Source organism: Columba livia, chromosome 13 (genome assembly GCF_036013475.1).
Source record: "Columba livia isolate bColLiv1 breed racing homer chromosome 13, bColLiv1.pat.W.v2, whole genome shotgun sequence".
Lineage (NCBI taxonomy): Eukaryota > Metazoa > Chordata > Aves > Columbiformes > Columbidae > Columba > Columba livia.
Genome location: NC_088614.1, coordinates 8909969 through 8937808, shown reverse-complemented (window position 1 = coordinate 8937808; position 27840 = coordinate 8909969). Strand labels below are relative to the sequence as shown.

The following is a 27840-nucleotide window of genomic DNA, read 5'->3' as shown; positions in this document are numbered from 1 at the left end:
CAGTTTAACAATTGATGGCAGACCACTGCAGTGTTGTATGCTGCAAAACAGTGATTTTAGTCTGCAGTTGATGACACTGTGGTTGAAGTTTGATGAGAAACTGGCAATGTAGCATCTGCTGGAAGCTACAATCTGGCAAAATACTTCTCTTGTATCTGTTCCTGTAGGCAGGGTTCTGCCCACATCTTCCCGAAGACCCAGTGGAGGAAAAACATTGTTTCAACATAACAATAACATGGATTTGATTTCTTCCTGTCTATTCTTCCTCCTCCAAAAAAATAGTCCAACCAATCCTACTTATGGGTGTATACCATTACTAAATGCAGAGTATATGCTCAAAAATGGGATTCCATTGAGTATTTTGCCTCCCTGTTCTGGCTTCTGTCCTGATTTTTCAAAGTATCTGTTACCAAGGAAGAAGCTTGCACTACTGCTCTTTAGTAATACTTTATTTTTCCTTAATATAATGTATACTGTCTTTCCTTAGTAAATACTACCAAGTGCTTCAGAGAAGAATGCAGTAATGTGGCTTAAGAGGGTGATTTTTCTACAGTCCACCTGGATCTCACATCTGTCCTTCATCACAGATTTGGGACAGCAGCACATCCCTAGTCATACACTGAAAAATAGTGGGATGCATCAGAGTTTTCTCCCTTCCTCATAAGAGAGATTTCATTTTGCCAGAGAACAGTCTCATTCTTGAAACAATTCCTCTTTCTGCTACTTCCATCCTCACCTTCAATTTCATCCATTTCCAACATAAAGAAATGTAAAAGAGAAAGAATTCTGTCATATCAGGAGACTGATATTTGGGAAAATATTTTTCCTAGTTTAGATTTTTAGGAATACATGATCTTAGAAATTAATTTCCCAGTTGAATAAAGAAGCTTGCCTCCTGTGAGCAGAATAAAATTTGTGTCATTTGACAAAACATCACTGCAGTCAAATTTGAGGTATACTAGTGCTGTGAGTCTTGAGTAGAAAATATGATTTGTTCACATTTTGAATACCTGTTGATAAATGTTTTATAAAAGAGTAAGAAATGACTAAGGTGTGCTTTAATAAATGATTCGTCAATTCCTATAGAGACCTGTAAGTGAATGGGTTTTTTGTCACCATGATTTATTATGACTTCTAGCACTGTCTTCTGATTCAGTTCTGCTGCCCACTGGGGTAAAACAGCCCCGGAGTACAATATGTATCTCCGTCTGCTCACGGTTCAAAGAGGATACGAGACTTTGAGAGCACCATCCGAAGAGATTTATTTTTCAGCTCAGGCTGTTGAGAAACATGTTTGTAGCTTTGAGAGTCCCTATCTTGATTCTTGTTATTGGCTAAATCACATATTGAGGACCAAATACTGAGCTAAAATCACCTGTAAGGTTCCTCTTGGCTCTCTTTTCCATAGTTCTTTTACAAAAATTTCTCTCTTGGACATGATACTACTGTTTTCTATTCTAGATATACCTTACCATCACAGACCAGATCTGTCCATTCAATTTGCACACTTAAAACCAAAAACGAATCTCACCTCCTCTTGTTCTGTGATCTGAAAGTCAACTTGTGTTCTTCTTGTCTTACAAAGAAAATGTTGCCGTTTGGGACTCCTAATTAATCTTATTCCTTTTTCTGTGGGTCTTCTCAGTGAGCTGGACCTTTGGACATACTAACAATTCTGTTAATGGCAGATGGTTCTCCTGCAACTCCCTCCTGTAGACCCTTACATCTGATTTGAAGAAATCGCTACTGAGGACCATAGTTGTGTGCAAATCTCAGCAAAAGCATGATGTCCTTTGACTTACACGTTAGTTCAGCAGCACCACCAGGGTACCAGTCATCTTTCACTTTCCTGCTGGAAGGGAAGATGGGGTATAAACCAGACTGAAAAGAGTCAAAAAGCAGCAGAAGCTGCCAGTGTGGTTCAGCAAGGTGGTGAGGACAAGCCAAGTTGGCTTTTTCCCATGTTTTCATACCATTCTCTCATGTTGGATATTGGAAGGCTGGATGACTGAGCTGAGGTACTTAGGCAGCAATAAGCAGATCTGAAGAGATGAGAAGAAGCTGTTGCCAGGCTAATAGTTAAGAAATAGAGCTGTACTATGCTCTAAATATTCTGGGAACCATCTTAAATTCTAGCAGCCTGTTCAAATTGAAGCAAACTGTCTCCAGTACTGCTTTGTCATGAGAAATAGTTTTGTGGAATGGCTAGAACGGTTTTAGCAAAATCACATGAAAAAAAATGCATATTGGAATTTCCATTTGGCTCCCTTTTTTTTGGGCTGTGGGACAATTTACATGCAGAAAAATCAGAATTCATTCAGAAACTCAACAGAGCAGAACAAAGCCTCTACAGCTGTTAGTAAACTTTGGCACAAAGAACAGCTTCATGATGGCTAGGCATCAACAGAGACAAGCTCTTTGGCTACCCTGTTTTTTTGTAGAGCTGTAAATACAGCTAGCAGGGCTCCATGAAGCATATCTTACCCTTGAGAAACCCCCTCCACTAGACAAACACTTGCTCTGACCTTTTCACTCAGCTTTACTTCCACTTCATACTCTTGTAGCCGTTCACTAACACTTGACATATCTGAAGCTCCAGGTGCCCAAAAGCCCCCTTGAAAACAATTGAAAGACATTCCCTGGTGCATTTGTCACAGGTGTAAGGCAGAATTTGAAGATAATTTATCTGGTCGTGGAAAGTAGAGGAAATGAGACCAAGGTGGGGTTGTTATTCCTGTCATCCTTGTAAGGTATCTGTCTCACGTGTTCTTAAAACATCCAGAGATCGAAAGTCAAAAGGCTCCTCAGTTCCTGAACAGATCTTAACAATCAAAATTTCTGTGTAGCCTGATCTGAATGACCTTTGCTAGAACGTGAAATCATTACATCTTCTGTTATCCTGATAGATATGGAGGGCAGATTAAGCCCTTAATAGCTTTTTTTATTCATGTATAATCAGGACCATACATGAAGAAGACAACTTTGCAACTCAGGATATGTTGCCTATTTCTTAAAGTAAATAATTATGTCTTGTGTTAAGCCTGTGATACTCATGTTTTTTCCCCACAAATATTCAGCTAGCAGTTTTGGTAAAAACAAAGGAGATCAAGTTGTCCCATAACTGACACAAGTTATTTTGTGTTTAAGTCAAGGCAAAGATGTAGACATATATCTGTTTCTACTAGAGTCCATTTGCAAAATATCTATTAAATTTAGTTTTAAGAGTTTTTATTAGTCAAATGAAAAACTATTTATTAAATATATGTTAAAGGAAACAAGTATCTAAATAGTGATAAACACTTTCTGAATGAAGACTGTGAGCATTCTGTTCTCAATGCAAAGATAACATGATATTTGACATTTTAAATAGTGTTCTATTACATATACCATTTCTTCAAGGTTAATAATTGGTCAACACTCTCAGTTGTGTTAAAGTCCAAGGCATTCAGAATTTTCATGTCATGAGCTGCAAAACAGATTTTCAAAATCACATAAGCAGTTTAGCAATCTATCTAAATAACATAGGCATGTAGACTTTATTTTTTTTTTCCCCCAAAAAAAACAATTTTAGATGTCAAAGATAAATAAGAAAAGCTTATTGGACTCTAAAAATACATGTGAAGACATCTAATTCCCACTGGAGTTTAAAAAGCAGGGTTTAGGAGCATAGATTGCTCTGACTCTCAGTGCAGTCAGGATCCCTAATGGCTGTCGATTTTCTAAATCTAATCACTTTCAAATAACTTGGAAAAATGCCTGTGATCAAGAAGAATGTTTGTTCATATTTCTGAATTATGTTGTGGTGGTACCAAACTAAGGACATCTGGAAGACTTATTTAAACAGTTGGGCTATCTGAATAATGAAATTACCCTTTTTGTTATTTTTTTCTTCTTCTTCAATATTGCATGTCAGTTCTTATCAGAATCAGTTGGTTTGAGGTTTCTCTTGTGATCAGAAATGCTCAGCACCACTCCGGATTGAGTTACCAATGACCTTAAAAACTCTGCTGTAGCATTGCAAGTAAAAAAGGAATCATTGTAGAGAAAGAAAAAATGAATATGCTCATTCTGTGCATTGACTGAAATAGAGGACTGGTTAGAAAAATACCGAAGTTTGGAAGACCAGTGTTTCCTGTACTTATCCAGTTTCATACTGAGTGCATAATAATTTGTATTCATGTGGCTTTCAGCAAGCTATCTGCATAACCAGTGTAAGCATTTTGTTCGAGAACTTTTGCAAAATATGTTTAACACTGAGTCCATCCACTTATCACATAATTAGAGCTGGATACACTGCATAGCAGTAGGCAGCAGACTTTGACATTTATCTTTGCTTGTGAGGGGTGAGTTCATTGCTTTGTTTCTCTCCACCAAGGTCATGAAATACATGAAGTTGTCTATTTAATCTCCAGATAAACACATTTCAGTGGTACATAAAACAACAGAGTGCCTGCTTTATAATCTGAAAGCAGCTGAGAAACACTTGTCTAAGTACAGGAAAGGTTCTATGAATAGAAATTATAATTCAAACAGTGTGAAATTGGGGAGGAACACAAAGGCACTTCATTGCTTCTCCAGATATCTTTTTTTCTTTTTTTTTTTTTCCTCCCAGCAGTCTTGCTCACATAGTAAACGTGTACTTTTGCCAGTCCTTTTCTCATTTTCTGTGTTCCTTTCCTGCCCTTTGTCTAGTTTCCTTGACGTGTTATGATCAGCTGATCTGAGCGATCCTGATGCAAACTCCTGTGTGAGTCCTTGCCGTTCATAACCCTTTGGTTATGCTTGGAAGGTCAGCAGCAACTCAGTGATAATAACAGCAATTCTTACTACAGCTGGTGGACTCTCACCACAAAACCATTTCAGTGCTGCCTGTCCTCTGAAGGCTTCTTCCATCTGCTTCTGCTAACAGCAAATATCCAGACACTGTGAGCAACAAAAAAGCCATAAACCCAGAATTTATTATTCTCTTCTACCAGAAGTGAAGGTTAATATGTGTCCTCAATGTGGTCTATGAAGTGTGAACTTCACCATAGATATTAAGGTCTGAATTACAAAGCAAACAGTAGCAGTAAGAGTTATGATGACTTCTGGCACAAATACCTTGAGTAAGTGACTGGGTAGTAGAAATTACAGAGGAGGGAAGGCTCAAAGGCTCTTGAGAGAAGCACAACTAAACAAAGATAATGTAATGTCTCAGACCTAGTCTTGGACCACTTATTCAGGGAAGCTGTATAAACATAATTATTAGCAATCGTTGCTAGGAATGGCTATGTGATTTTCCAATTAAACTTTTTTCTCTCCAGCTGGAATTTTGCAGTTGCCTTCAAATCAAATTAGGACTGCTTTCTAAAGATTTCAATTTTAATGTAAATTTTTAAATTGGAGTATTTTGCCTGAGACTTTTTTTTCCTCTGAATGTGCTGCTGGAACACTCCAGGGAAATTTCCTTTAATTTCATTCTTCTCCAAGAAGTGGTTTGTAGCATGTTGTCCCTCACTAACTGTCTGAGGAGTTCCACCTGCAAGATGGAGTGCAAGCAGGTGACACCCAGACTCCAAAGAAACTTTCAAAATATGAAAGAATGTATCAATATATTTTCTCAAATTAGCTTTTGGGTTCTGTACTTGGAGACCTCATTTGCCTGTGTAGCATCCAGCTCACTAAAATCCTAAATTTCTTGTGAAAACAGTGTGTTTTCCATATATAATATTCATTGCAGGGTGGCTCCTAAATCATTGTCATATCATTCAGCCTTGGCAGGATGTAAATTGGTGGGCATGTCATGGGGAATAGATGACCAGGCATTACCTATCCAGTGCAGCCAGCAAAAAATTTCTGTGTTGAAGGGATTTTTATGTACATAGAGGGTTATAGTTCTTCACATGGAATGTGGAATCTTAAGAGATACCAAGAACTTTAAATCTCCTTGTCTGATACAGCACAGTTGATTCGAGGAGTAATAAACAGAGGAGTTGTTAGATGTGTAGCAAAATATCACTCTAATCCCATGAGTTAAGAAACCCACACTGTTCATTTGCCTCTAGCATCTGTAGGAGTTCTATTTTAAAAGCCGGATTAAACAAGATAACACACTATAGATCTTAACATATTCAATTTGCACCAGACAAAACCCTATTTAATAGCAATTACACAATATTTGTGAGCTGCTATCGTAGTAGCAGTTCATGTGAGCATAAGGGATTTATAAAGCTGAAGTATATTCATACAAAAATAATAGTTGTATGACTGCTTAGGTCATTCCACTAGAGTGGAATGCATTTTGTGATCAGTTTATCAATTTCTTCACTCACAAGTGAGATTTTAAGATTTTTGTCAGCAACAGTAAAACTGATTTGGCTACTACAAAATTTGCTAACCATCTGTGCATACGAATCAAAATGTCAGGATTATTTAGGCAAAATATTCTTTCTCCTTCTTCTCTGAAATGTTAAAATAGTGAACCGATAAAAATCAACATGCTAAAATAAGCTTTACATTTGTTGTTAGTAACTGCCTATGAAAGAGACTCATTTGGAGAGCAATAAAATTCTATAGGGCTGATCATTTCTTGAACTTACTGGAGTGAAAAAGGTGTTGATACATTTAAGAAAAAAACAGATGGAAGGATTCATATAGAACTCTTTGCATTATAGTCTCTGTTGAGGAAAATGGTTCAGGAGTGTAATTTATTCATATCCTTGTACTTTCTGCTTTGGCTTATTTCCAGGACTTGTTTGCCTTGGAGTCCCAGATGCCTATTTGCTTAAAGGGTAGCCCTCTCTCTAGCCGGCTGTCTAACAGTCACTTAGTATTTATTTGTTTTTACAAATGTTTTCCCCTGTGTTCCCAGCCCATATGTCACAAGAAAAGTATAATCCCAACAGTACACAGAATACTGACTTCATCCTCACTTTCCCATTCAAGACTTTGACCCCATTATGGAAAATCCCTGAATCCCAGTTGATTTCCCAACCCTGAGTTTCCTTCCAATGCTATTGCACTATGGCCAGTCCTTTTGAGATTGTGTTCTCATTCCTTTTCTCCTCTTCCACTTTTATAGAGATGTTTTTGTTCATTTCTCTGCATGTTGTGGAAGATTTCTTCCAGCTACTTGCTTGTCTAGTTATGTTAATATTTAATTTGCCCAATGCTGAAATGTATCAGTGTCTTTGTGCGTCATGCTTCAAAATCCCTTCTGCCTGCTTCATCATCTTTAATAACAAAACAAAACCCCTCCAACCAAACAAACAGAAAACTCTTATCTTCTGGTGTTTCTCCCTTTCAAAGCTACAATTTAGTCAGCAGCCTGCAAAAAGCCTTCTCTGAATTTTAATAATTAATATTATTTTTTTCTTCCTCTCTTCCTGTCATTTGACTCTTGGAGCCTGAACATCCAGCATCCCTTAAATGCCTCCCTGCTTCTGTTTCCTGTTCCTGCTTCAGATCCACCAAGACTAATTTCAGTGATGTATCTACTGACTCCTGTTTGCTGAGTGTGACATCCCCTTTCTCTCTGTTCTCATTTTTGTTACTTTTCCCACTGTCTTTTTTTAGGGAAAACTCTTCTAGTATTTCATTAAAAGCTGTGTTTCTGAACTTTGTCATCTCTTTCTGTCCCCTTTTTGCTCCTTTACTATTATTTCTGGAAGATGTTCCTTTTTCCATTCCTTGATGCTGTCCCCCAGGGAACTCTTCATCCCCTCCCTGCCTGCTTCCCTTGAAACCACCTTTCTGTTTTCATGACTTAAACTGGCTGTTTGCTTATGTCTCGCAAAATTCCATGTACACTCTTTGCCTACCTGCTATAAATCGAGTACCATCACTGTCTACTTCCACACATCATCTCATTTTTTCTCTTTTATGCTTTATTTCCTCCTCCTCAGCTCATTTGCTTTGACCACCTTCAGTCACTGAGGCCAGCAGTGCCCATACGTTATGTAGTACTGTCAGATGTTCTTAGATCAATGATTTTTCTTCATTTAGAAGACTGATGGTAAGGAGGGTGCTGCTGTCCTCAATGAGTTTAAAGGGCTGAAAGCAATCTTTTAGTTCCAAAGAAAGTTTGCAAAATCTAAGGAGTTATGTGAGAAACTTTCAAAAGATACACAAGAAAAATCAATCCTGCTAAATAAGCTTAAATCTAAACCAACAGTTGTCTTCTGCTGAAATAATATAAAGCAAAAGGGTTAGCTATAGTATTGATATCCTTAGCTGCCTGTATCCAAGCTGTGGCTCCCATCTAACCAGAGTGCTCCATGGAGATGTGAATGCAGGATTAGATTATAATGTAATTCTAGATTTTATGCATATGCATATGCATATCTATATACATAGAAACACAGACCCACAGATGTTTGCCTACCTAAAGTGAGGACCAGATGTTTTATTGTCCTCATATTGCATTTTCTGATATAGATTAAAACAGAAGTGAAATGTGGTTTGGTTTTACTAGCCTACTTGAAAATAACTCAACCAGCATTTGAAAACAGAGAACACTGTACCTGATTAATTGTTTCCATGTTGAACTAAGCTAAGAAAAAAGTCTATGTTTGTAGACAAATGAAGGGCAGGCTTTCTAAGTTAGCAGTTCTGACCTTTTCAAATGTTCCATCTAAAATAATAATTGAAGCCATGAGTAAATAAATTCAAGTTTGCCTGCAGATGTTGAACTCTTTAATGTCCTTTTACTCTAACATAGCCACTGCCTGATATTAATGGCAGGAACAGTTTTCTCGTGCCCCATGCTGGGCCTGACTGGCAGTCTCTAGGAACTGTTTTCTTTCCTCCAGCCATATGATTAAAATGCAGTTCCAATCAATAAATCTGTGCAGTTTCTGTCAATGGTAAGTGTTCGCCCAGGGGTCTTCTGTGTCCCAGAGGTGTATCTTTTCCTCAATTCTTCTGTATTAACGGGAAAACCAAATTACAATAAGTCTTGTTTACCTAGACTGCCTGTTGAGATTGTTTTCGGACTGCCTGCTGGAACTGGAGCGAGCAACACAGAGCACAGGAACACACTCGCCCGCTGGTAGATACAGATAGAGATGTTAGCAGTGAGGTACCTCTTTTAGCAATATTGGTTCCAGCATAGCCTCTGTGCAGCCCTTGCTTTAGGAAGATTAAATATTTAAGTGTGCACTCTTGACTTATTTGGCATGTTAGTGGGAAACAGTGTAGGGTGTATTACAGACAGAGCTCTTAGATTCTGACATCTGATTTCAAATGAACTTCAGCACTTTTCAAGGATATCAGGGTTGCCTGTTTTCCCTTTTCTTGAACGAGAATTATCTCACTTGATCAATGAGACAATATGTGAGAAAGTAATCAGTTTTAGATTCTCTTTATGGTAGTAGCAATTGCTTTAATGCAATCGATTAAAAGGGAATTTTAATGACATTACTAATTGTGCTTTTAAAGGAAACATGACAGCTATTATTGAACTCTTAATTTATTATCTCCCATGGTGATTGGTTTGGAAAATCAAAACATGAGCTTTTAAAATGTGACATCCCCTGCAGTCTCACTTGTTTATTCCTTATATTTGAATGTATTATTTCTAAATCATGGTAAAATAGAAACAATGAAGCAATTGTATTCAGCACATAACTTTTTCCATTTCTCATTTTTGTGTTATGGGAGATGCAAGAGAAAGGTAATAATCCTACCTGAATTCAGCAGAAGCTAGTACATATTTCCATGCATATATACAGCCAAGAAAAGCACCTAGTTTGTTTCTTTAAAAGGCTCTTTTCAAAGAGAAGTGCTAGACTGTAGCTCCTATAAATCCGAACACTAGGTACTAGTCAGCAGAAATAAATGCATTCAGCTACACATTGAACATCTGAATTATTTATTCAGAAATAATAAGCATGGTTTGTCAACACTTACACAGAGGGTTATCTGTATTAGAGAGTAAAGCTTGTGTAATGTCTTTCCTGGACTAATTTGTTAGTATTTAGGAAGCACCTTATTCACTTTTAAATGCCCAGAGTCCAGACTATGGGTTCGAAGCTCACTTATTCCATACATTTATTTTTCTTAAATTCATAAAGTATGGGCAACATTACAAATGTTAATGCTACTATTATAGGATCATAATTTAAAAATACCAGCATTCTCAAAGGGCTCCAGCAGTGTGTCATTTCCCTGCTTTATTAAAATGAATGAACAGATGTACAATTTATTTCTGCTGAACTATCATCTAAATTCATAAGCTATTTCTCATGTGTCTGAAATCTGTGTTGGTTTCCCATTTTCTTTGCCTTAGAAAAAAAAAAAATTACACTCTCACATTTATCACTCTGGGGATATAAACGAGAAGTATACTCTCCACTTCATTCACTTTAGACTAATATCCGCAATACAATTTAAATCCCATCTCTTCAAGGCTATTCAGCAAAACCTGGGCACTGGAACACCTAGGATCCAATCAGAAAATTCCCTTGTCAACTATGCTGAAGACTGGCAGGTGGACTCGGAGGACACTGTCTGTTCTCTCTGACAAAATGAGGTGGCATGCAGCTGCACTTAATCTTTTTGGTTGACGTTTATGATGCAATTTCTTGGCAACAAGTTGGGAAAAAACGGAGACGGGCCGAGTAATGTCTGGAAAGTGGGAGAGGTGAGAAGGTTGGACGTAGTTGTAGTGAAATGTGCAGCAAAGGAAGACACGTCAGCTGGCCCCAGCCCCTCCTGAAATGTGTTTTATTTGTCTTGCAGTGGTCTAGGGGCACGGCAAGCGCTCCCTGGAAGTGATAAACAAATAGAACAAGACAATGTAGAGATTAAATGGCATAAAATTATGGAGGCTTGAAAGAACATGAAACAGACACGTTGCCATGGAAAAAAATGAGTATAAAATCCCAGACAAGGTGCTCTCAGGCTATCGCCATCCTTATTTGTTGCCAAGGTTTGTGGGCCATGCAAGAGTGATATTTTGCACTAATTCCATGCAAGGAACAAGTGGATAATATGTCCTAGGGGTTCTGGCAGCATTTCTTCTGTAAACCCTATTTCTAAGGGTTTATATTGTAAGCAAGCTGTAAAAATTTTCAATGCTTTGAAGTTGACAACAGTATTCTGAGGCTCAGATTGTGGGATTTGTTTGTTTGGTTTGGTTTGGTGTTTTGCTTTTTTTTTTTCTCTGACAATAATCACTTTGGCAAAGACAGTAGCGGAGCAGAATGTGAATCAATCTGCTTTCTTCATTTCATAGCTGCTCCAGAATTTAAATGCAGGTCTTTAAACACCTCTTTGCCAGACAATTCAGAAAAATGATGAAGTGATAGTTGAGATTTATAAAAATCATTATTTTCTTCAGAAACTTTCTCTGCAGTGGCAGGAGCAGTTTGTCCCTGTGGGACTGCTAGGAAAGAGTTGTTAATTCACTAGTAAAACTGGGGGAGTTGTAGCTGGAGCAGGCATCTTTTTATAGTGGCCACGTTGCAGACAGTCTCAAAACAATTAAATTTGGGTATCTAGTTCTGCTCTTCATATTCCCTATTAATCCTTCCCCAAGCTGAGATCATAATTATTTTCCTCTCCCTTTTCCTTACATTATGTTGTCAAGAGAGTATGACCAGCTAGGAAAGCAAATGCCAGAGGCATGATTTTCATCTTTTATCTGTGGTAGGGAGGGTGAATGTGATCTTGCAGTTACACCCTGTAACTCTACCTGTTGGTCCCAAATCCACCGCAATGTAGCGTCTTGTGTGATGGGGAGTTAGAGACTGGAATCGCAGGGAACTCCTCCCTTGTTTCTGGGCACAGGAAAAAAAAAATAAATGGCAATCTGGTGAGCTTCGTGGAAGTTAATGAGCACCATGGACCTTAAAAATGTTAGAAAACTAAGCAAAGTGATTTGTTCCCCTTTCTTTTCTGTCTTGATTCTTGGATTTGGGCTTACAATGAAATCTGCAGGGGAAAGGTACTCAAGATATCCTCAAGTTCCTCCCTCCTATTAGTATAGTGGCTTATTTTTCCTTCAGGAGCTTTGAAGATACAGTCTCTATGACCTCCCAGCCATCTTCTACCGTACTTGAGCTACACTCATAGTAGCAAGTTTTGCCTCATCTCCGGTGAGAATTTTCCTTGTTTCCACTGAAACCCATCTCAGCCTTGTCCACTATGAAGGTGATGTGTAAACAATCCTTTTATCTGCAGCAGCCTTCTATGCATTTGCTATGCAGATTTGTTCAAGACCATGAGCTTTAGACATCTGCCTCTCCAATTGCCCTTCGTCTTCCACGCTGTGGGCAGGAATCGAGTGCTATAATACAGCTGGGGCTCCCCAGTGCTGAGCAGATGGAAGAATTCCTGCTTCTGTCTTGCACGCAGTACTACTTCTTACACGTCTCAACAGAGTTTTGCTATTTTTGCAACATTAAATTTCCTTTATTGTCCACGATTCTTTTCCAGTAGCAGAGTAAGCGACAAAACTAACATCTGCTGTATGTGGTTTCTTCTTCTTTCATCCTCACAACAGGAGGAAGAGAGTGTATATATTTTGCACATTTTGATGTGGGGGGTTTTGTTGTTGTTTGTTTCCTTCTGTACATGTGGTTTTGTGTTTAATATGGAGAGTTTGGTTATATCATTTGGATGTTTTCTTTTTATTTTTTTGGGGATTTGTTATAGAACAGGCTGAGGATATTTCATACGCAAATGAGAGTCTATAAGCACTGGATATGGAGCTTTATGTCCAGTTTAGTCGCACTGGGATCTTCTCCACATCTCTCTGCTAATACACATAGCTTTTGACCTGCAATTCTCCTGCGGTTCCTATTTGGGTTTTTTCTTAAGGTAAGAGAGTTTGACTTTGTGCCATGGGCAAATGGACACAGGGCCTTAGGAGGAGATTCTTCAATTCCAGAGTTACTTCAGAGCGAGTTTCATTAAGAGAATGTTTTATAACCATATAGTATTTTTCATTCCAAAGAACCCCAAAGGAACATACAGAAAATGGATCCTCTCTGCGGGCAAGCAGAAAATTAAATTGCAACTTTCTGCTGCTTGCAGGGAAAATGGAGGTGTAAGAATTCATTTCCTTTATTAAAGAATCCTACTCAGGAAAGTTGCTTTAATTTCTGAAGCAGCATTGCAAATAATGGCTAACCCTGTTGTTGCATTGTTACACTCAAAATCTTGTTGATGGGCAAAGGGGAAGTCTACCTTACATATAAAGCCAAGAATTTATTATTAGTAAAATTGAAAACTAATCTAAGTCCCTCCCAATCCAGCAATCATTACTAATCCAGATGGAATTGCAGCAGGAAAAAAATATTCAGAAAAAAATTCAATAATGATAATATGACCATTATAACATTGTGGTACACATCCTGCTTAGCTTCTACACCTTTTCCTGCTGTTACTTTCACTGTTTCCTAGTTCCTCTGTGTTGTAAAGTTCGTGGTTTCATTCCTGTGTTTGTGGTAGGGATGTTATGGCAAGTTGTCAGCACTTGGGTCCTTGATGCTCATATTGATCATTACTTCTTCCTCTCCTTGGGATCATTTGGGGTCATTTTTATGTATTTGCTAACATGCTTCACATGTTGCTGTGTCTTCATCGGCCTGAAGCTCCACAGTGCATCCAACTTTACTATATATGTTCTCTTTTACATTTGTTAGATACTTTGTTGCTCCTGAAATCAGTTTTGTCCAGCACCAGTTCTGCATTTCTTTAACTGAACGTTGGTGAGTTGTTTGTAGCCGTGGGGTCTTCATGTCAAGTCTGTGCTTTATGTCGTGTTATCCAGCGACTGTACTTCTCTGTGCTACATCATTGTGTGAGATTTATGAAGCTTTGGTCCTGTACAAAGATAAATGAGTAAAAATAAATTATCCAAATACTGTTACAGTGAAAGCAAGTAGAACGAAGCTGCAAGCGGGTCAAGGGAAGTTCAGGCAGAGCAAGCCTGACAAAGCTCCTGAGGTTTGAGGCCTTGCAAACTCAAAACATGGCCTGTTAGTAGCAGTGGCAATACCGTATTACAGCGCTACCTGGTTATCATATTGTTCTATGTTTTCTAAGCTGCAGCTAGCATGGAGCTGGGACAGCACTTGGGTTCCGTACGTAGCAGGAAAGAAGTTTGAGTATTGTGGCTGGTGCAGGCTTTGTGCAACCTTGGCCCCATATCTTGACTGACGTGGGGGTGAGTGAGTGATGTGCACCGAGTCATTTTGAAGTGTAATGAAACCTTGCCGTCATCATTAGCCCGATCGAACTGTCATAACCAACTCATCTCCAGGTCGGAGGGCAGAGTCTGTGGCCGTGGCAACAGCCCTGGGTCTCAGAATAAAGAGTATCTGTGGATTGGCACACTCGGGATTGTTATATAGGATGCACAACTAACTAGCAAGAGTCAGACTGAGCCACCAGGCATTTGTATTCATGTGAGAAGTGCCTTGAGGCTTTCAGGGAGTAGTAAGAGGTCCTTTTTTATATTTTATCCCAGACATAGTACTTGCTGCTTGTGGTGACTGAAGTACAGTGCTGGTATCTTTAATGAGCTTCCCCAAACTCCATCTGAGCACACACAAGGGTCCTGGGTTGCCTGAATGTGAGACTGTGGCATATCACAAGTGATCAAAGTCTCTTTGCTTATAAGACAAATGAAGTGGCACGCCGCTAAACAATATTAAAAATCTACCAAAAGTAAAAGAAGAGCTAAAATGTGGCAGTGGCAAGAAGGACAAATGGAGAGAACCAAGAGGACTTTTCTGAGCCACCACTAGAGTATGTAACCGGGAAAACTACAACCGACTTATGACGGTGCGTGTGTGACTGTAAGAAAGGTTATTATACAGGTTAATACAGGCAGCTCTTTCCCTCTGGTTTTCCTTTCCCCCTCCAAGCTCAATGCCCCTGACTATGAGTGAAAATATCACAACTAATTGAAGTTGCAAACCTCAGCAGAATATTAAACCAGAAATTAAGCAAAAATGCTCATCGGTTGGAGCACAGAAATCCTGGGCAAGTTTTTTAATGCAGTGTTACAGCAATTGGAATACTTATTTTTTTTTCCCCAGCTGCTCCAGTAACTGAATTGATTGAATTAAATGTGTTCTGTGGTGCTAGCTAACCTCTGACCCCAGTTACTCAGGATAATTAGGAGGGTAATCAGCCTGCCGTGATCTGAGCTCCGAAGGAACAAGAATATTGTAAGGTTCAGGGAGCCTATGCTGGCATTAATCAGATATCATCAGGGTTTGATTATAAATCCTAAAGATCACCAAATTGATACAACATGGTTTAATTCACTAAAAATTAGGTATCTACATATTAATCACCAAGCTGCATATTGGAAAGTGATTGCTTTTCTAGTAAGTGTAGTAAGGTGTCAACACTTTGGACTGTCCTACAGTTTAGTAATAAATATAATGATCAGCGTCAGCACAAAAGCAGCATTAGCCAGATTAAAAAAGATTTTGTTCTAACCTCAAATAGGTTTTTTTCTCCTCCTGTTGGAGCTCCATTGAAATTCTTCCTCATGTTTCTACTCTAATTATGAGTTTACTCAGAAGCAAGAAATAATGTATGTTTCAAGCTACCTGCAAGCACAGCGTTTTTTTCCCTTCCGAGGGGAGAAGGAGTGGCTGCTTACAGTGTATCATACTGCTATGTATAGAAATAAAGTGATATTTATTGTCCCTTAAAATGATTTCCCCTAGAACTGGCAAGCTCAGTTGAAATCTGTGTCTAGAAATGTGTGTTAGGATCCAAGTAATTGCTGGTGTTCTTGCTTGCTCTCCTTGGGAAGAGTTAAGTGTGGCAATTTTGATGCAGATGTCTTAGCATATTATGTAGAGATTTGCTACAGAAGAAGGGGAGACAGTCTTAAGAGAGAGGAGAAGCACAGTTGCTTAATAAACTAATTTTCTTCGTACACGTCCTGATTTAATAAGCATTGATCCTTGTGGAAAAGCTTTTTTGATATAAACCAATGATAATACCAAATGCTTATTTATGTTATTGATGTCACCTGTATTTCCTGGGAATTGCCTTTGTGTTAGAAATGCTTGGCACTGGAGGGCTGAAGTTGCTGCTCAAGGGTTTCCAAGCATACCACAGCATTGGCTGTGACCAGGATGAAGGAGCTGTATGAATTCTGGACATCCCAGCAAGAGTCAGCTCTTGTGATTCTTTGCTGCACAGGTGCACTGGACTTTCTGCTCCTACCCAGACTGAGCATAGCCTACATTTGTGCTAGGTGTGATGCTCCTCACCTTCCATCAATGTATTACAGTGATGGTCTTCCCAGGCAAAATGACCATGATGTGCCACTGGGACAGGCCATGTTGTTCATGTTCAGGTCACCTCTGAGCCCATATGAGGTAGGTCTGACAGACTTGATTCACTGTATATAGACTTAATGGTGCACACGCACGTCTTTCTGTCCAAAACACAAATGTAGTGCCTTGGCCTGTCATGACCTCCCTACTAATTCTTGGTGCTCAGACACGTAAACTGAGGAGCACTGCCATTGAACTTGTAATCACTCACATTCTCCAAATAGCTGAGAGATAAATCATTCACCATATATAAAAACCCTGAGCGCATTCTTTATCCTCCTTATTAATAAAAAGGACCAAATTGATACTTATCTATTTACAGCAAAACATATTCAGCTGAGGCTGCAATGGTGCTTGTGTTTAAGAAGGCCATGTCTACAGTGTCTGTCTACAGTTAGGAAAACATAAATTACAGATGAGAAAATGAAAGGGCCTTGAATGTTCCCTCTCTGACATTCTAGACAGGAAATAAGCACAAAATAGGCACTTACAAAAGGAATGTTTCACTTTTCTTTATTACAAATATTTTTCTTTCAAATAAAGATGAAATGAGCATTGACAAAAGGAGCTGGGCAGTGGGAGGTGGAGACCATGAGTATCCTTAAAGCAGAAAGCAATAAGTCCATTTAGCATATTTTTGCTTTTTTTCCTGACCTTGTCCACATCTGTGCAATGCCAAACCATACATCTGTTGCTCCATGCTTCAATCACTGTTCAGCACTGTATGTCTCAATATACACTTAAATCTCATGTGTTTTCAAAGCAGACCACCCCAGCTACAAGTGAGGTCCTCTCAAACTGCCTTTTGAAACCTCTCATCACAGTGCTAGTTGGGGAGGCTCAGATCACTCCGTAGTCATTAGTCAAACAGTTTGCATTCGTTCCTATTGTTCTTTCTTCTCGACCTTGAGAAAAGGGGAGAAGAATTTTTCTGTGCTAATGGTGTTGGAGACCCCAGGACCTCATTGTTCCCTACCAGGGTAATGAGAGCTCTGTGCGTACTTGGATGTCCAAGATATGATGAAGAGTTTTCTGCTATGGGAGGAAAACAAAAAAGAAAAGAGACCATTAGTCATGGAAGTTTACATGTGTCTGTGATCACTAAATGATTCTTGTATCATAGCTTTTTGGTATACCAGTAATATTTATGGCCAATGAATGTTGTGCAAACTAGATAATTTGAGAAAAAAATAGTGTATATCCAGTAGAAGAAAGTGCATGGCAGTAGACTTCATTCAGCACTTTGTCAGCAGATTTGGAATACTTATTGTGTTCAGATAGATTGAAATACGGGGCGTTCAGCCCAAATTCTCCTTTCCCCACCCAGTTTTCCATGGAAAACAAAATACTGGCTAGAGATTTCGTTTTTAAAATTCAGACAAAGTCTGTATCACTGCAGATAATACTGACTGTAAACTTCCATCTGTACCTCCTGCCTTCACTGGAACAGTGTGAAACCTTGCAGAATTCTTATCTGCTTCCAAAAAAGAGTTTTCAAACTGGGCGAACTTCAGACAACTCTCAGCTGGAGGGGCTTGTAAATCCAGAGTATCTCATCCCCATCAGTTGGCACAAGCTAAAATGACAGAAGTTTGGGGAATTGATGAAATTCATTGCTAAAATATTCTACAGATACAAGTTGCTTTGAATGTTTCGAATGGCGCTGCTAGGCACCACTCAGCACAGACCATGCGGAGAAGCTTAACCACTGTCACAACATCTGTTGTTGGCAGCATGGGTGGTGATCACTGTAACCGGCACAGTGAATAACTGTCTTCTTTGAAAGCAATGTCCTCTCAGGGCAGAAAAAGCAAGATTTCTCATTGGATGCATATGCTGCTTTTTATCAAAGAGCCCAAAGATCCTGCCATTGAGAAGGTCTCACATACATTGTAATTTCCATTTCTCTTTGAACACATGTTGGCTTCTTAAGTTGGTAAGAATATGGTTCAGTCTTGCAATATTAAGGTGCCAAAATAGAGCGTTTACATGGTGTTGTGAAAAATGTATAAAGGGTTTGAGAAGCCCCACGTTAATCTGTCATTTCCTTTGACAGTGCAATCTTCTTTGGAAATACTACTAAATGGTCACTCAGTTCCATGTACTACTATTCAATAACCAGATGTATTTAACTTATGTTTTAAACCTGATCTTGAACAGAGTTCCCAACCATTGTGACAGTCGCTATGAAGCTGGTGTCTATATACATAAGAGCTTCATAGACTAATTGTTATTTCCTTATTTATACACAGTTGAGAGATAATCACCATCATAATTTTAAACAGAGGACAAATAACCATTGGAGCTGATTGCCAAAGAATTTAATAATATGCTTATCACTTAGATTCTTTAAATATAGAATTGGTGCTTTCTGAGAAAATTGTGCTCAACTTCAAGTTGTCGTTCTATTTGGTGTTCATGGAAGGCAGGAGAAATACGCAGAAAAATCACTCCTAGAACAGGTTACATATTTTAGGTAGTGATTTTCTAAGTAATACAGCATCATCTTAAAGGGCTTTTTATTTTTTCTTTTTCCCTATCAAAATATGTATAAACCCTTCCTTGTCAGAATGGATTTCTTGGCATTTTGTTTTTTCATCAAATCTGTGCACAGTCATAGCTCATGTCAGTTCTAAGGGCATGTTTGGTAAAGTGTTCAGGAATATCTTATTCATTGCTAAGTCCTCAAATAATAGAATGTGGGACTGAACAGATTTGTGGTAATAAATCATGACATTAGCATTTCACAGAACATTCCTTCGTAACTCCAGTAGTAGTTATATAGATGAACAAAGATCCCTCTAGAATTTTATCTAGGAAATTTTTGTTCTTTGACCTATTTAGAATGAATCTTAAAAAACCAAACAAACAAACAAAACACAAACACAAACAAACAATTAAAAAAACTCCAAATAAAAACTTCTTCCAGTACCACTAAAATAGAGTTTTCATACATGTATGAAAAGAAATCCTGGAAGTCACCTTCTTAAATAGAAGTGGCAAAATCCCTTCTCTACTTCCTGAATGTAAACATGACATCAATTTAAAAATCATCAGTAGTTTTCATCTACTGGAGCTCTTGTCACTGCCCAGGTTCCCCCAATCAGTGCAGAAGCCATGCTGCATGTAATCATATTTGGGAGGAGCCTAAAGCCACTAGAGTAGTTTCTCCCTTATTCCTCTAAACCTCCCAGACTTTCTAGCAAATTAACTGATCTCCACATATGCATGTTACAGTTGATGCTATCTTACCAATCTCTCTGTTGTGATAAAATTCCTCTTTTATCTGCCACTTTGACGTTAGCACAGAAGTGAATTCATCTGTCCTGCTATTAAGGAGCCTAAATGATACAGGTAGCAACTTCAGCAGTTAGAAAGGACATTTTATCTGAACTCATTCTCTGTCCAGACAAACCCCCAGAAAGTGACAGTCTGAGAACCAGGAGGAGGAATGTGCTGCTTACAGCTCTGAGCATGGAGCAAATGCATCCCACCTCTAACTGGGACTGGCAAATGAAGCAGTCCTGGTGGCATGGGAGAGTTTGCATAAATTCCTTGTAATACGAGTAGGTGGCTTCCACACTTTTTTCTATTAGTAAGGCAGTAAGATCAGCCCTATGTGTTCAGATGTTAGTCTTCAGCACCAGAAAAGTTGGTTTGGATATAAAAAAAATCTCTGCTACAAATGAAAGAGGAGCATTTAAGAAGGCCTCCTTCCCTTCCCTCGTGACCATCGTTAGCATAAGTGAAGCTGTGTGGATTGATGGGGGAAAAAGCCTGTAAAGTCTTTCTGCTCCTGAAGTGTGGTGAATGAAAAAGAAAAATCCTGCTAAGTCTATTCTATTTAAAGTTCATTCTATTTAAAGAAGACATCCACTATCTTAGAAAGAAGATAGGCTTAACAATGCTTTTGATGGGAAGTGCACTGAGGAGGAAATAAGATGTAGCTGGGTTGGATGAATACAGTGCAAGTGGTCTCATAAATGTGAAAAGCAGATGTCTCCCTGGTCCCTAAGCAACGCTGATGCTGTAACAGGTGAAGAGATGTCGACTGCTCTTTCAGGCTTGGTTAGATCATCATTTGGTGTGATGCTGTTGTTTTAAACATAAGGTTTGTTCTGCCTTGGGGGAAAGCATTTTTGATTGATAAGAAAATATCATAATTATTTCTTTGAGTTTTTCTCAAAAGTACATTAAGCGAAGTAAATATTTTAGTCACCTTTTGCTGACCTCTGTCCACCTGAAGAAAGAGTGTTTTTCTATGATACGACCATCATCCTAGAAGCTTCCATTGTATTTGTAGGTACTTGATCTATTTTAGTAATAATTGAATGCACCTTGCATTTATAGGTGGAAAAAAAAAATGCTTTCCAAATTATTTATACATTATATTCTGGGGGGAAAAAAAAGAGAGAGAGACATGTTTGTCTTCCTTCTGAATCTTCAGACAACTGTACTACATTTGATGCATATCCTGGAGGTAACAGGCTTTGAAGCAGGCACTGAACGTATGATTAATACATGTTAGAATTATCGTTTTGCCTTCACTCAGTGAAGCCATGAGCCGGGCTGAGAAGACGTCGAATTGTAGTGTAAACAGAAGTCTTCAAAATTATTCAAAAATCATCACTATTTTCAAGTGTCCTTCACCATCACTTATTTAGAGTCCCTGAATGGCTTTTTTAATCTTCTGCAAGCACATAAATGAGAGGATAGGAATACAACATCAGCTCTGAATGGGGTTTCAGAACCGCTGTGTGAAAGCAGCAGCAAGAAAAGCTCTTGAAATTCATTTGTGAATCTTATGAGGATCTTACTCGGTAGAGCTTCCAAAGTTTTCCAAGATTTAAGATGTCTGCAAGAGGCATAGAAGAACTCTTTGCATTGCCACTCTGGCAACTTTACAGGTAGCTCTTATGGCATCCAGCAGGTCATCCATCCATCCATCCCACCCTGTTATTTTTGCATTCTGTCCCTGCCCAATCATGAATCCTAATACCTAAAGAGTTCTTGAAGTTGTTCCACTGAATGCCAGAGGCAGCTTGACTTCATCACACTGGAAAACTGCTCACAGAGGGACTGGCACCTGGAATGCAGGGAAACACCCTGATTAATACCATTTTTCTTTGTTTGCTGCATTCCTAGTACTCCTTAGCAGTACTTTTCCAAGCAGACTGTTGAACAGCAAAATGGGATAATGTCATGTTGAATCTCTCCTTGCGTTTTTTTAGTGATCACTGTTAGTATCAGTGATATTAAGCATCTTTGTGTTTTTCAATAACAAGGCACAAATGTATAGAGACTGCAGAAATTGTGGCTGTGTTACAGGGAGTAGAATCTAATCTTTGGCCTTCCATTTGACTAATTAATTTTTTAGATTTGTTGCTGTTGTTGCAGGCTGCAGCATATAGTGGACAAAAATAATCATTCAGTCTTTCATTACTGGGCAGAACTTTTATTTTGTAAAGTAACTGATATGTGCCTGGAAAGGTCACAAGGCATTTACAGTACATAGCCTGTAAAATTCATTCAAAAGTTAAAAAATAAAAATGCATCCAAAATTATTATGGTCAAGTTCATGTATTCAGAAAGATTTTTTCTAAGCTACAATTGAATTCTTTCTGTGATTTTACTAGGGAGACAGAAGAATATAATGTACTTAGAAAAAATATAGAATAAAGTGAAAGAAGCACTTTAAGTTAAGAAATTATGTGGTGCCTACGAGCCAGCATTATGGCAGTAAAACAATGACAATTACTAAAGACTGTTTAGGGGACTGATAGCTTTAATTTGTGTGTTGCATCTAATTTATGTTGTCAAATCCTTGTCATACTATGATAATGCTTTATATTTACATAGTGTCTTTCATTTAAATGGCTTCCAAAGTGCTTCATATGTTGCTTCGTGTACAGTTTACTTCAACTTAATCCATTACATTAATACAGCTGTCTCTGTAGTGAAATACAGCAGCTATTGGTGTCCATATAGTAAAAGCTATGCACAGTTTTAAGAGGGAAAATACTTTCAAAATCTGTAGAAAAGATTACAGAGAAAGTAATGCCAAGTTACAATTTTCCCTGACCACTAAATTGGCAATTAAATTGCTTGTGTTGAGAGTTCGATAGAAAGTGCGGTTGGTTGGGTCCTCCTGTTTTTCATCCTGTCAGGGGCCCCTGAAAGTGTACCAGCACATTTGGTCTTTGTGCTGAGATGAAAGGTGACTGAAGAACCACCAGTATCACTTTGTTCAGTGCACAAATGTTATGGTAAATATTCCCACCTAGTATTTCACCCATCTAGTCTGTGCAGTATGATGAGCTCCAGGCACCAGGTTACTTGGTTTGTTGTTAGCCAGTGAGCTGGGCTGGGTGTCCCAGTGAATCCCACAAGAATTGTCCGTTGCTGATATTTATGAGATTCTTATTCCTGGTTGCTTGAGAAAGCAAACCTTTGTGATCACTCTGAAAATTCATTTGTCCTTGGAACTATTCCAGATACAGAGCTATAGAAAATAAATCATTTCCTTAACAAGTGCTGGCCACTCAGGTACACACATACTGAATGAGTGTGCAAAGAAAAGACACAGACAAAGAGCAAGCAGATTGCAAAGATTCATGTTTTCAAGAAAGGAGACAGACAAAATATGGCTGCAAAAGCAGTGGACTTCAGTGAGAAAGGCACATACAATAATACAATTTCCCTGTGGAGCTTCTCAAAGACACATGTGAATTAATATATCCCATTGTTTCTCATCTTTTATGATATATAGATGAGGGAACAAACGCATGAGAGTAGCACAGAATACCTTCACCTGGAATGTTGCCCTGATAAATGCAAAGTGACATGCAGTTTTAATTTGTTTGTTCTTGACTGGGAATCACAGCACGCAGAATCTTAATGAGCCATGGGGTAGCGATCACCAACCCCAGACACGTTTATCTTGCATTGTGTTTGCTGCTGTGGCAGCTCTTTAATTTGGGTATGTCAGTACCCCACACTGAGACGGTTTTTCGGTGGCTTCGTAAAGGTATTAAGGCTATTACTGCATGCTCATGCTGCTGCTGGACAGTGGACATTCAGGTGACTCTGGTGCAGTTAAGTTTAATTTGTTCCTCTGTGCTCTGAGAAACCACTAAATAAAACCTCCCTTACTACAGAAGCTTTAAATAAGGCTGGCAAATAAGAATCCAATTTTCATACAGCTTAGGTACCATTTCCAGTTTTCTTTGAGGCTGAGATGGGGTTAGTGCCTGGATTCTCAGATGATAACATTTTACAAAGTGATCTTTTCACGTATGTGCCCCATGGTAGAAATCTGTTTTTTCCTGCGACCCTACTGAGCTGTTTTGCTGTTCAGTGAGATCTGTCACTGTACTGTCCCACCAGTTCACCACAGAGCTCAGTGTGGCGGAGGATTTGGCTCAGGGTTATATTATATCTTGGCTCTGCCAGGAAACAGCTACTAAAATTAAGCTGTAATTCAATTTCTTTGTTTCCCCACTTGTCTTCTCCCTTTAGCTAGCCTTTGATGCAGGCCTGATTATTCTCAGTAGATACCTGCCACCTTGAATTTCCTATACACAGTAAGATAAAATTCCTGCTAGCTTGGAACCATAATTTTTCATTTTGTCTTTTCAAGCTTTGCACATAGTTTAGAGCACGCATGCAAGATCCAGGACAATGCAGCACATCACTCCACAGAGCAAGTTAACCCACATGTATTCAGATGCTCAGTTGTAGTAACTGAACATAGCTCCTTCCAGCCAATGCAACTCTGGCCCAGGGTATTTAACTTCTAAGTTATTATTCTTAATATGGGTCCAGATGATAGCAGTTTAAATAAAGTACTGAACTCATCTATTTTATTCTTAATTTATAGCGGTGCTTAGGGATGTGCAGATATTTAAAAAGAGTGAAATCAATTAACTTGTGATCTAATTATTTATGTTAGCCACTATGGGGTTTTATTTTAGAGCACTGGTTCAGACTCTACCAGTTAAGCACTCTGCTCAGAGAATATAAACCTTTCATTTTGAAATATAATAAATCTGTGGTTAATCTTTTTCTCTATTTGCAAATATATTTCCTATTTTTGTCCTTTCATAGGTTTTAAATTCACTTCTGTTTTTGAAAGAGACTCAATTTAAATAGAACAGATATTTTGAAATACTAGGAATTCTATTCTTTATATAAAGGTGGCTGAACAGGCAAAAGGGTTCACCTTCTAGATAATAAACACCGCATTTTTCTGGACCTTTCTATTTCACAGTAGATACTTGTCTTTTGCATCACAAATCTGTGATTTATTACACTTTTCACGTTATAAATTTAGAGTAGACCCATGTGCCAGCCTCTGTGATTTGAGCATTCTGCTTTTTCATCCATCTTGAACAGATCTTAGTCTACTGTTCCAGACAGCTTCAAATTCCCTCTGTGTTTATATGGTCATTTCTCAAATGCAAAGAATGCCAGAGGTGAGTGGAATTATTTGGCTTGGCACAGCCTTTGCCTGCAGACGCTGTCATTTCCTTGATCTGCAGGTGTCAGAAGCTCCACAGTTTTGTGCCCTGAGCAAGTTTATGTGCCCTTTCTGCAATACTAACTCACTGCAGTTGAAGCTACTGAGAACCCTTCCTAAATAAGGAGAAAATAAGAATGCAGAAGAAAGCCAACCCTTGAATTATATATCCTTAAACTGACATTCAGTGCTTGTTGAACTAGCTGGCACATCATGGCAATCTTTTGCATCAAAACCTGGCACTGGTGGGGTAAGCAGAATAAATTTATCTCACTGCCTTCACAATTATGTGCCTGAATAATATTGCCAGATCTTTAAATATTTTACCCTAACAGGTCTTACTGTTCCCAGGGTGATCCAGGGATTATTGAAGACTTAGTTGAATCAGACTAGTGGATTAAAGAACAGATTTTTCAGAAGGATCAATATGAATTAGGAACATATGCCCAGTCAAATCTAAGGGTTAGATTCTTTAGGACTGGGTTCTTTGAAGTCCAGTCACCCTTTTACATCACTAAATAAGAATTGTTTGGTACTGAACACTTGGTGAGTGTGGCCCTTGTGGTTCTCATGTCTCTTTTTATAGATGCTCAGGCTGAGATAATGTGAAATAATACAAAAATATCCATTGGGCTAATCGCTTATTTTCAATTAGAGGTGTCCAAGAGGGCTTTCCAGTGACAGCATTTTGCTGAGCAGGAAGGAATACAGCCTTGGTAATCGTTCCTCTGTGCACTGGGTTTACATTGGCAAGGTTTTGGTAGTGTGGGGGCTACAGGGGTGGCTTCTGTGAGAAGTTGCTAGAAGCTTCTCCTATGTCCAACAGCACCAACACCACCAGCTCCAAGATGGACCTGCCGCTGGCCAAGGCCCAGCCCAACAGCAACAGTGGTAGGGTCTCTGCAAAAACATAGTTTAAAAGGGGAAAAAAGCCAACTGCACACCAGCATCTGGAAGAGAGGAATGAAAATACACAAGAAAAACTCTGTAGACACTAAGGTCTTTAAGAAAGGATGGAGAGGAGGTGCTTGAATAGCAGAGATTCCCCTGCAGCCCATAGTGGGGAACGTGGTGAGGCTGGCTGTGTCCCCTGCAGCCCGTGGAGGCCAACGGTGGAGCAGATCTCCACAAGCTGCCTGTGGAGGTTAATGGTGGAGCAGGTCTCCAGCTGAAGCCTGTTGAGGACCCCACACCAGAGCAGGTGGTTACCCGAAGGAGGCTGTGACCGTGCGGGAAGCCTGCCCTGGAGCAGGGTCCTGGCAGGACCTGTGGACCCATGGAGAGAAGAGCCCGCTCTGGAGCAGGTTTGCTGGCAGGACTTGTGACCCTAGGTGGAGAACCCACACTGGAGCGGTGTGTTCCTGAAGGACTTACATTGGAGAAGTTTGTGAAGGACTGTCTCCCATGGGAGTGACTCCACATTGGAGAAGGGGAAGAGTGTGAGGAGTCCTCATTCTGAGGAGGAAGGAGATACTGAAGGGTAGGAGGTAGAAAAATAGGTAGTAAAGTTAAGCCTGGGAAGAAGGCGGGGCAGTGGGGGGAGGGGGAAGGTGTTCTAGGATTTAGTTTTTTATTTCTCATTATCCTACTGATTAGTAACAAATTGAACTAATTTCCCCAAGTTGAGTCTGTTGTGCCCATGATGTAACGAGTGAGTGATCCCTCCCTGTCCTTATCTTGACTCGTGAGTCTTTCATTATATTTTTTCTCCCCTGTCCAGTTGAGAAGGGGTGTGAAAAGCGGCTTTGGTGGGCACCTGGCATCCAGCCAGGGTCGACCCACCACACTCTGTTATTTCCAAGATTCTCAATAGTGCTTTTCTTTTGATTTGTTTCAAATCAAGCAAAAATATTATTATATTATCACTTAGGGTTCATTAGACTGCAAATGAGCTTAATGATCTGTCTGAAACAGCTCAATCACAACCTGTTACATATTAACTACCAAAATCAAAAGAATCTTCACATTCTTTGTTAAACATACCAAAGAAGATAGAAATAGCAAATTATTAATGTCATCCTTTTATAAAATCAAATTTGAGGCTGGAAAGCTTGAACTGAATGCACATGCTCAAGTTATGCAGCTAAACTGAAAAAGGCGTTGAAAATTTAAGTCAAATCTATTGGAAGGAAAAAAAAAAAGATAACTGAACACAGGAAAAGACATAGTTGTTTCCTCCATATTTTCTATGAGGAAATCAATTTTACTTACTGTTTGTCCAGACTGAGAAATCAATATATTAATAAAATGCCACTTTCTGGATTCAATATTCTCACAAAATTTTCTGTAGTGTTATGACATCGTGTGGTCTGTAAGGCAGAACAAAAGGCATTTATTCTATTCAGGTCTTGAAGCCACTTGGGTGATATTTTTCCTTTGGGTGATATAATGTCACCGATGATGTAGCTTTTAAGCTGTGCACAAATGGCAAAACCTATTTGTGTCATTAAAGTTTGTAATTTTGGACTTTTGAAGGCTTAATCCCTAGAAATGCTAAGATTTCCTAATGATCTATAATGGTACTGCTGATGTTCAGCACTTCTCAGGATTAGGTATGTTATCATTCTGGTTTATCCACCTATAAAGCAGGTATTATCTTATCACTCTTATATACAGTGCTTTTAGCACGTCAGCCTCAAGTACTTGAAAGGTGAGGAGTATTATTAAATCTGACCCTTACAAGCTTTTCCAATGGGTAGCTTAATGTTTTTCCTACATAAATAAGAATGATGTTATACTCTGTTTGCCTGGATAGTAAATTAGAGAATTTTCTCATAGGGCTTGGCCAGCTGAAGAGTACAGCACTGCAACAAACTTTACAAGGTCATAAAAAATTCTTCTACTGAAAAAAGAAAGTAACACTGACTTATAGTTATGCAGACAAAGTGGTAGCATGAGGTCTAATTATTTTTGAGTCTCTTAGAGCAACCTCCCCCCCAAAAAATAGTATGGGAACACTTTATGTGAAAAATGGGGTTTTTTTGTATTGATAACAGTATAACAAAAAATAACACGGGTGAGGGAATTTAT

General features: G+C 38.9%; 1 protein-coding gene across 7 annotated transcripts in view; it reads left to right on the top strand.

The window, feature by feature from the left end:
• CDH13 (cadherin 13) overlaps nt 1-27840 on the top strand; it is a 460421-nt gene that overhangs the window by 375991 nt on the left and 56590 nt on the right. The window lies entirely within an intron of this gene.